The following is a 7924-nucleotide window of genomic DNA, read 5'->3' on the forward strand; positions in this document are numbered from 1 at the left end:
ATCCCCTTATAAAACAATTTAATCACAAAGCTTACCTTATGTGGCAGTTTAAAGTGGAAGTTCATGAGATTAACATATCTCAGTTTTGTCAGTTGTGTGATTAAGTCTGTATGTATCAATCTATTTTCTGTTTTCATTGCAATGCAAATGCAAAGTGGCAGTTCTTGTGTAAGGGTTACTATAAATCCACCCATTATTATTTTATTTTTGTGTTCATTTCTTGCCCAAGCAAACCAAATACTTCTCCCCAGTTTTTTTTTAATTTATTCTTTACAGTTAGAGAAATTTATTTTGGATTTCTTTTCTTCCTTATTTAACGAGAACAGATTGTGATAATTAAGAACTTTGAATAAATAAAGTGCAGGAGTCAGTGTTAAAACTATTTCAAAATTGTGACCCAGCAGGTATGAAGGCCAGATCTTAAACTTTAACTTTAAACTTCCTGAGGTATATTAAAATATAAGTTGAATACATTAAGATATATGCAGGGCTTTAGTCTGACACTGAACATATGTTGTTTAATTTAATTTTAATTCATTCAGTGATCAACTTGTAACAGGGCTTAATGAGTGGCAGTTATGACTGATCTTTATACTTATGTCATTATCAGCAACCAGAAGTTCCAGATTTTCTGTCACTAAGCAACACGGTCATGTCACATCCCACTTCATCACTGAATTGCTTAGCAGCCTGATCCCAAATGCCACAGTTAACCAAGGATTTCATGATAACCGCTCCTTGTTAGTGTCTGGTCCACTGGGATATATGTGCCCTTTTAGTATTTACTCTAAATCTCCAAAGAATGTATGCTAAGTCAGGGGTTCTCAACCTTGGCCGCTTTAAGACTTATGGACTTCAACTCCCAGAATGTGGGGGGGGGGGAAGGATCAGGTTATTTGAGGAACCATCTATTCCCAACCACATTTACCCATCCAAGGTATCTGATGGTACTAAAGAAAAAGCCTTTTCCATTGCAGTGCCTGCCCACCCTTTGGAACATCAGTTCCCCTCCTCACAGAGTCCAGCTGACCCCCAACCTTGCTGGCCTTCCAGAAGGGCCAGAGACATGACTTCTGCCATCTTGCTTGGAGTTCTGATAGTGGTGGGTATATTGTTAGTAAATTGACTTCTCTCTCTCCTGCTTATATTTGTATGGTTTTTAATAGTTATTATGGTTTTAATGCTTTTGTATTTAAGTGGTTGTGGGTGGGGTGCAAAGGTTATTTTGGAGATGTTTTTGCATTTTTAGCTTTATAAATCACCCAGTCACATAGCTGAGGTAGGCAGCTATATAAATTGAATGAATGAAAAATGAAAAATTAAGAATACCAGTGCCTTCTGATAACCCTTGTAGCAGTATATTGCTAATTTACAGTTTAAAAAATTAACCAAATTGTCACCATTTTCAGTCAGTCAATTTATATTTGGCTAGAACCAAGGTAAAAATTGCATAATCCTGGTTTATGTTGTTTTCTTTCTAACATGTGTTAACCAATGAGTGTAAGTTCTAGGACATTCTACAATCGTTTTTGAAAAAAAAGATGCATGCCAAGAACAGCTGCCAAATTAGTTCTTTTACTACTAAAATGCAACAATATGAGGTTAAAGAAGAGGGAAAAGAAAAAATATGATTACTGTACATCAGCAGTGGGATTCAGCCAGTTCGCACCAGTTTGGCAGAACCGGTAGCTAATTTTTTATTGACCAGGCCCAGAATGGACTTCTGGAAACAGCATCCACACAGAGAACCGGTTGTTTACATATTTGAATCCCACCACTGCTGTACATGGCACATACATTCAAATGAATGAATAATTTAGTAAATTTATGCAGGAAACAAATGAAGGAAATGGATTTAACAATAAACTGAAATGGAATAACAAAATAATAAAAATCTTCTATTTCCCCAACTCCAATTTCCAGAGTTTATGATTAGATTGTAAATAAGGCTTCATTCAATCATCTATTAGTAAAAAAAAGAGATTTCTTTTTATCACATTATATCACTCTACAAACATTATCTGATTTAAAATTATAGCTATAGTAAATTATAAACATTTATAATTCATCTTTAAGATCTGCTGCCATCTAATAGAAATACATCTCTTAAGATTTTGGGGAGGAGAAAAGTGGCAGTTAAAACAGCTGAATAACAGTTTGTATTTGGAATGTAAATACAGTCTTAAATCATTCTGTAACAGAGTAGATAAAATATCAGCTTACACTGTTGCAGAAATTGTTATTTGACACCCTGATATCTTAATATAGTATCTGTCAAACCTGCACCTGAATTTTGTTTTGGTTTGGTTTTTTTGAAACTTCTGTTTTCCTTCAGTACAGTACATTAGATTTCACAGAAATATTGCAAATACTGTTTTCTTTGTGTTCTATGAAATTGATGTTACCTGTACAGAGACCTGCAGTGTTTTATTTCTCGTAATTCATGGGATCTATTTAGAAAATAAATGTGTGATAGGGAAGCAATATTTTGTTTGTGTCATAGTTTTTTCCTGAAGAGAGATTTTAGGATTTTTGTTACTTCAGTTCTAGCAACACCTGTACAGTTACAATAATATATAGAATTTAAAAATTCTAAAACCCAATGCCAACATATGAGCAAACTTAAATGGTACAAGAGTAAAATATAATAAGCTATAAATATATTCATCTGTGTGCATGTTGCTTGTGTAATATGTATGTTTCAAATAGTGTAAAAACCTCACAAAATATATTCTTAAATTTAGCCTATATCCAGTCATGCACATATGTGCCCACCTTTTGTGACTAGAATATACATTAAAAAGTATAAAAACCAACTACAACCATTTTTGGTTGTAATTGGAAATTTTGACATGGAAACTTAGAAGGAATTAATGCCTGGCACGCAAAAAAAAAAATGTGTCTATCATTCAGGAAAATTCTCCATTTTATTGTGTTACCTTGGCAAATTTACTTTCCCTTAAATTTCTCTAAGTTAACAAACCTTTCTCTTACTGCAGCAAAAGACAAACTCAAAGGGAGGCCTGTTGCTCCTTGGTACAAGAAATCCCCTTTTTTCCTCTCACCATGTTGTGGCTTAAGTGAAATGCTGTGAATTAAAAGTTATTTTTTAGAGCCACCAACATTTCTCTTCCTTTCTGATCGAAAGAAACAAGATGGGGAGTCAGCAGGCATCTCATTCCCATTCCGTCCTCATACAGCCACTGTTGTACTACAGGTCCTGCAAAATGTAACTGCTGAGGCTGGACAAAGACCCTATTCAGGATGGAGGCAACGTCTCTTCCGCACCACTCTCCAGTCACAGAGAGCTTGGCTTGTGCACCCTATCCGACAGACACAGGATTCTCTGATTAAACAAAACACTCAAAGGATTTCAATTTATCCTTCAGAATTTGTCTACTGAGATGAAGATTTCCCCATTCAGTGCCAGATGAAACCTAAAAAATCAGCTGCAGCTCATTTTTTTCCACATATACAAAACAGTATTTTGCTTCTCGCCAAATCACTACCCTGAGTCACCCCTCCTTTTTGCTCTAGATGGTACATTCCAAAGTTGTTGAAGTTGTAAGAAGATATTGTTTCTAATCTAATGCCTCTGAAAATCCCATTGCAGAGGTCACTTCCTGACTTTTATGTCATTTCAATCAAGTCCCTTAAAAGTTCCAGTTCCCTTGTGACCAAGTAAACCGAGAACATAATTGCCATGTTTTCCCATAACAATTCCATGGCTTAGCCACTGAAATGTACATTTTTAGTTTTAACTACACAGGAGATGGGGATAAAAAACATGTGAGAATCTAAATGTGAGTTACTCTTCAAAATATTATCTCTCTGTAAGGGCATGACCTGATTAAAGAAGAGCGAATAGGCCCATTGATTTCAGGGGAAGGTTATTTTTTTCTTGAAATCGTTCTCTACTAAATAAATAAATAAATCTATACGTAGCTAAATTATACCAATACGAGAGGTGGGGAGGGAGGAGAAAGAGACCTAAATGTTTCAGACTGAGTTAATGTGCACTATCCTTAGATATCTTTTCCAATAATAGGGAAGCTAATACTAATATAAATTCATTTGGATGCAGAAATTACAGGTAGTCCTTGACTTGTAAATCATAGCATATGGTTCTTTTCTCAAAAATAAAACCTAATAAACGATCAAATAATAAAATTATCTGAATAGATGCATAACAAATCTGTGTGGAAGGACTGACCTCTCTTCTTCATGGAGATTTAAAAATCACACAGTTACAGATTCTTATGATCTCATCTGCCTCAATATGTGCTTTTGTTTCAGGCAAAATTAAACTGGTCATGGAAATATATTTGCATTTGTGGGAGGTAATCAGATGAAAGTGGAAGAAAAAAGGAATGATTGCACAGATTATCATCCCAATTTCCAGACTACAGATACATAGAGATAAGAATCGGATTCATTCTGAAAATCTTTTAAGGCTAATAAAAAGTTATTTTACCCAGCCATCAAATCTTGTTGATAGTTTATATCCTTTGTAGTGTTAAATACACATGAAAGAGTCTTGCTGAAAGGAGAATATGTTCTGCTGATCTCAAAGAAGTCTGTGCTCTATGCTTGGTACAAAGCAGCAGAGTGTAACTGCTTTGGGAGTGAGAACTGTGCTTGGCTTTGAATGGGATGCCAAGAACTACATCAAGAAATTGCTAGACAGTGCCAGGACAAAAATGAAGCCTGATTTAATATAATTTAAATAAATTGCAATTTAATAAAGTGCAATAATATGATGGCTTCCCATTTTATTTCACCTGCCTTTCCCCTTAAAAATTTCAGATCAGGGACTTTTTTTTTTTCCAGGTCTTAGTGGATAGACTCGGAAGAGGCACAGGTTGTGTGCATTCTACAATGGAAAGAATAGCCATGATGAAAATAATTTTTGACTTTCTTAGACAATGTTTTGCCCTAAAATCTAACACTTGGGGAACAGGCCCAGTACCTCAATGCTATATCCAGTGGTCTTTTTGTTTCATCAGAATTAACTTCTTCCTTGCTTCTCTTTTAAAAGCAAGCAAGTAGCCACAAATCTTGATAATCAACAAATTAAAATTAAAATATTGAAAAAAATACACGTCAGTGATCCAAACTGCATATCAGAGGTGTTGAGTCCGTGGCGGGAAAACAGACACGAGAAGCAGCTGGAGTTCTCAGTTTCTTTTATTCAGCGTTCAGCTTACAGGAAGATGGCTTCAGCCTCGCCCAAACGCCTCGCAGCCTCTTATATAGGCAACTCCCGGGTAAATGGGTTACTTTTCCCGCGCCAGCACCCGCGCATGCGCACGGCGCTGGCGACAGCCTGTCTGGTCCCGGGCAGCTTTGCACCTGCCCGGGACTGCCTGCAAACGCCCGAGCCGTTTGCAAGGCTCGGGACATAACACCCCTTTCCCCCGGGCTAAAACTACTACCAACATACAACATTTATTTTATATGACAATTTGCTCCCCAGTGCTCCCACTGTTTACTGGCTTTTGCCTTGCCAGCAATGTTATGTAATCTTCTAGGTACTTAGGAGATTTCTTTGCTCTCTGTGACCTTCTTAGCTCTGGGTTACTGGCATAAGTCCCCTGACTGGAGGGAGGCGTGAGCCTGTTCTCTCTATTGTGCCCTGGTGTCTTCCAAGGACTGTGCCCCGATGCCTGGCCTGCTTGCTTGCCCACCGGGCTCGTCAGGCCAGGGCTTCTGTTGCTTTGTGACCTGGTTGTCCTACCTAGCTGTAGACCCTCAGGCCCCTTGAAGTGATAGCCACTGCTGGGCGTCTCTGTAGAACCTCCTAGGTCAGTCCAAGACCTGTCAGGAGGCTGTCCATTCCCTGAACCCCATTCTGTGTTCGGGCTCATGTGGGTTTCTGTACTTTCCCAAAACTCAGGTGTTCCCTGATTTGTGCTAGGGGTGTTGTAGTCGGGACTTGGTTCCTCGACTAGCTCTGTGTATGTTTGACCCCCTGTAGGATTTGGGGTAAGGTCAGGCCAACCTTGGGAATTGTGTGCCAGCTCTCTTGCGGGGAATGATTTGTTGGGATGCCCCCGGGTATCCTCCGTTGCTGGAGTGCTGTGTGATGTGTGTGGAAAGTGAGTATGCCCCCGGGGTGACTCCCTGGCTGGAGTAGGCGTGAGTGCCTGTTGTGTGGGTAAGCTCCATGACTTTCTTTTCGGAGCAATTGCAGAATCCTTGGGATGGCCGTTTGTGGCTCCCTCAGTGGAGATGGGCAGTAGCTCTTGCCCTTCCCTTTGCTCCAAAGGGTCCCCCTCCCCCCCTGGAAAAGACCCAGGAGTCTCAGCAGAAAAGTCTCGCCTAGAGCGAAGTTGGTCGATGTGCCGACGCAGGACACGACCGTTGTCCAGGGCTACCTCGTAGGAGAGAGGACCTGTGACCCTGGAAACAGAAGCGGGGACCCATGTATGACCAGGCCCGTAATTGCGAGCCCAAACCGGGGCACCCACAAGTAGTTGGCTAGGTGCCCTAGGATGTGAGGTAGATGAAGGCAGTCTGTCCGGATGCAACCGGTCAAGTCTAGTAGTAAGTTGGCGCCCCCAACGAAGTTCAGCTGGACTTCTCCCTGTAGAAGTGGACGGTGTGGTGCGATAAGAAAGGAGAAAGTCAGCCAACCTGTGATGCCAGTCCCCGTAGGTGAGTCTCTTCAAGGCGTCCTTTGCGATGCGCACCATGCGTTCAGCCATACCGTTGGTGGACGGGTGAAAAGGCGCAGACGTGGCATGACGAATCAGGTTTGCCTGTAAGAAAGCTTGGAATTCGGAGGAGGTGAATTGAGGGCCGTTGTCGGACACAATGACATCTGGCAGCCCGTGTGCAGCAAAAATCCCCCTCAGTACCTGAATAGTCTTTGCAGTGGTGGTGGATGAGACAGGCACAACCTCAAGCCATTTTGAATGGCTGTCAACAAGGACCAAGAAGAACTGGCCCTGAAAGGGCCCAGCGTAGTCAATGTGCACCCTAGACCATGGGGACTGTGTTTCCTCCCATCTATGCACAGGAGCTTGGGGCATCTCTGGGCGAGATCGTTGGCACAGGTGGCATGCGTGTACCTTAGCCTCAATATCTTTATCTAAACCAGGCCACCACAAGTGGCTTCGTGCAAGAGCCTTCATACGAACAATGCCAGGATGACCCTCGTGGAGGGATTCTAAGACCCTAGTCCTCATTGAGGTGGGAATGACAACTCTGTTTCCCCAAAGCAGACAACCCTGAGAAAGGGACAGTTCGTTCCTTTTGGACCAGAAACTCTGAAACTCAGGACTAGGGCAGTGCTCAGGCCACCCGGACAGGACCCAGGAGCGGACACGTGAAAGTGTGTGATCTGTACCTGTTTCAGCGGTAACATCCCTGGCACTAAGAGGGAGCTCGGGCAAGGCTTGGATTGATAGAATGTTGACAGCTGGCGCGGGGTCAGCTTCTACTACTGGCAGAGGCAACCTACTGAGGCCATCAGCATGGCCCATTTCTTTCCCAGGCTTGTGGAGTAATGAAAAATCATATGCAGACAAAAAAATAGACCACCTAAGCATTCTAGGGGAAATGATGTGGGGAGTCTGCTTACGTGTGGTAAACAGTCCCAGCAGAGGCTTATGGTCAGTGAAGACCGTGAAATGCCTGCCATATAGAAAATCGTGGAATTTTTTAATTCCAGCAACAACAGCCAGAGCCTCCCTGTCTATCTGAGCGTAGTTGCGCTCGGCAGAAGACAATGTTCTGGAGTAGTATGCAATAGGAACCTGAGTTCCATCAGACCTGAGGTGACTCAGGACAGCTCCAACCCCGTAGGGGGACGCATCACAAGCGATGCACACAGGAAGAGACTCGTTGAAATGTGCAAGAACACTGTTAGAAGTGAGCAAGGCCTTGACTTCTTTAAAGCAAGCCTCATGTGCTTGTGACC

Source organism: Crotalus tigris, unplaced genomic scaffold (genome assembly GCF_016545835.1).
Source record: "Crotalus tigris isolate CLP2741 ecotype Arizona unplaced genomic scaffold, ASM1654583v1 scf7180000018064.1731613, whole genome shotgun sequence".
In the NCBI taxonomy this organism is placed as follows: Eukaryota; Metazoa; Chordata; class Lepidosauria; order Squamata; family Viperidae; genus Crotalus; species Crotalus tigris.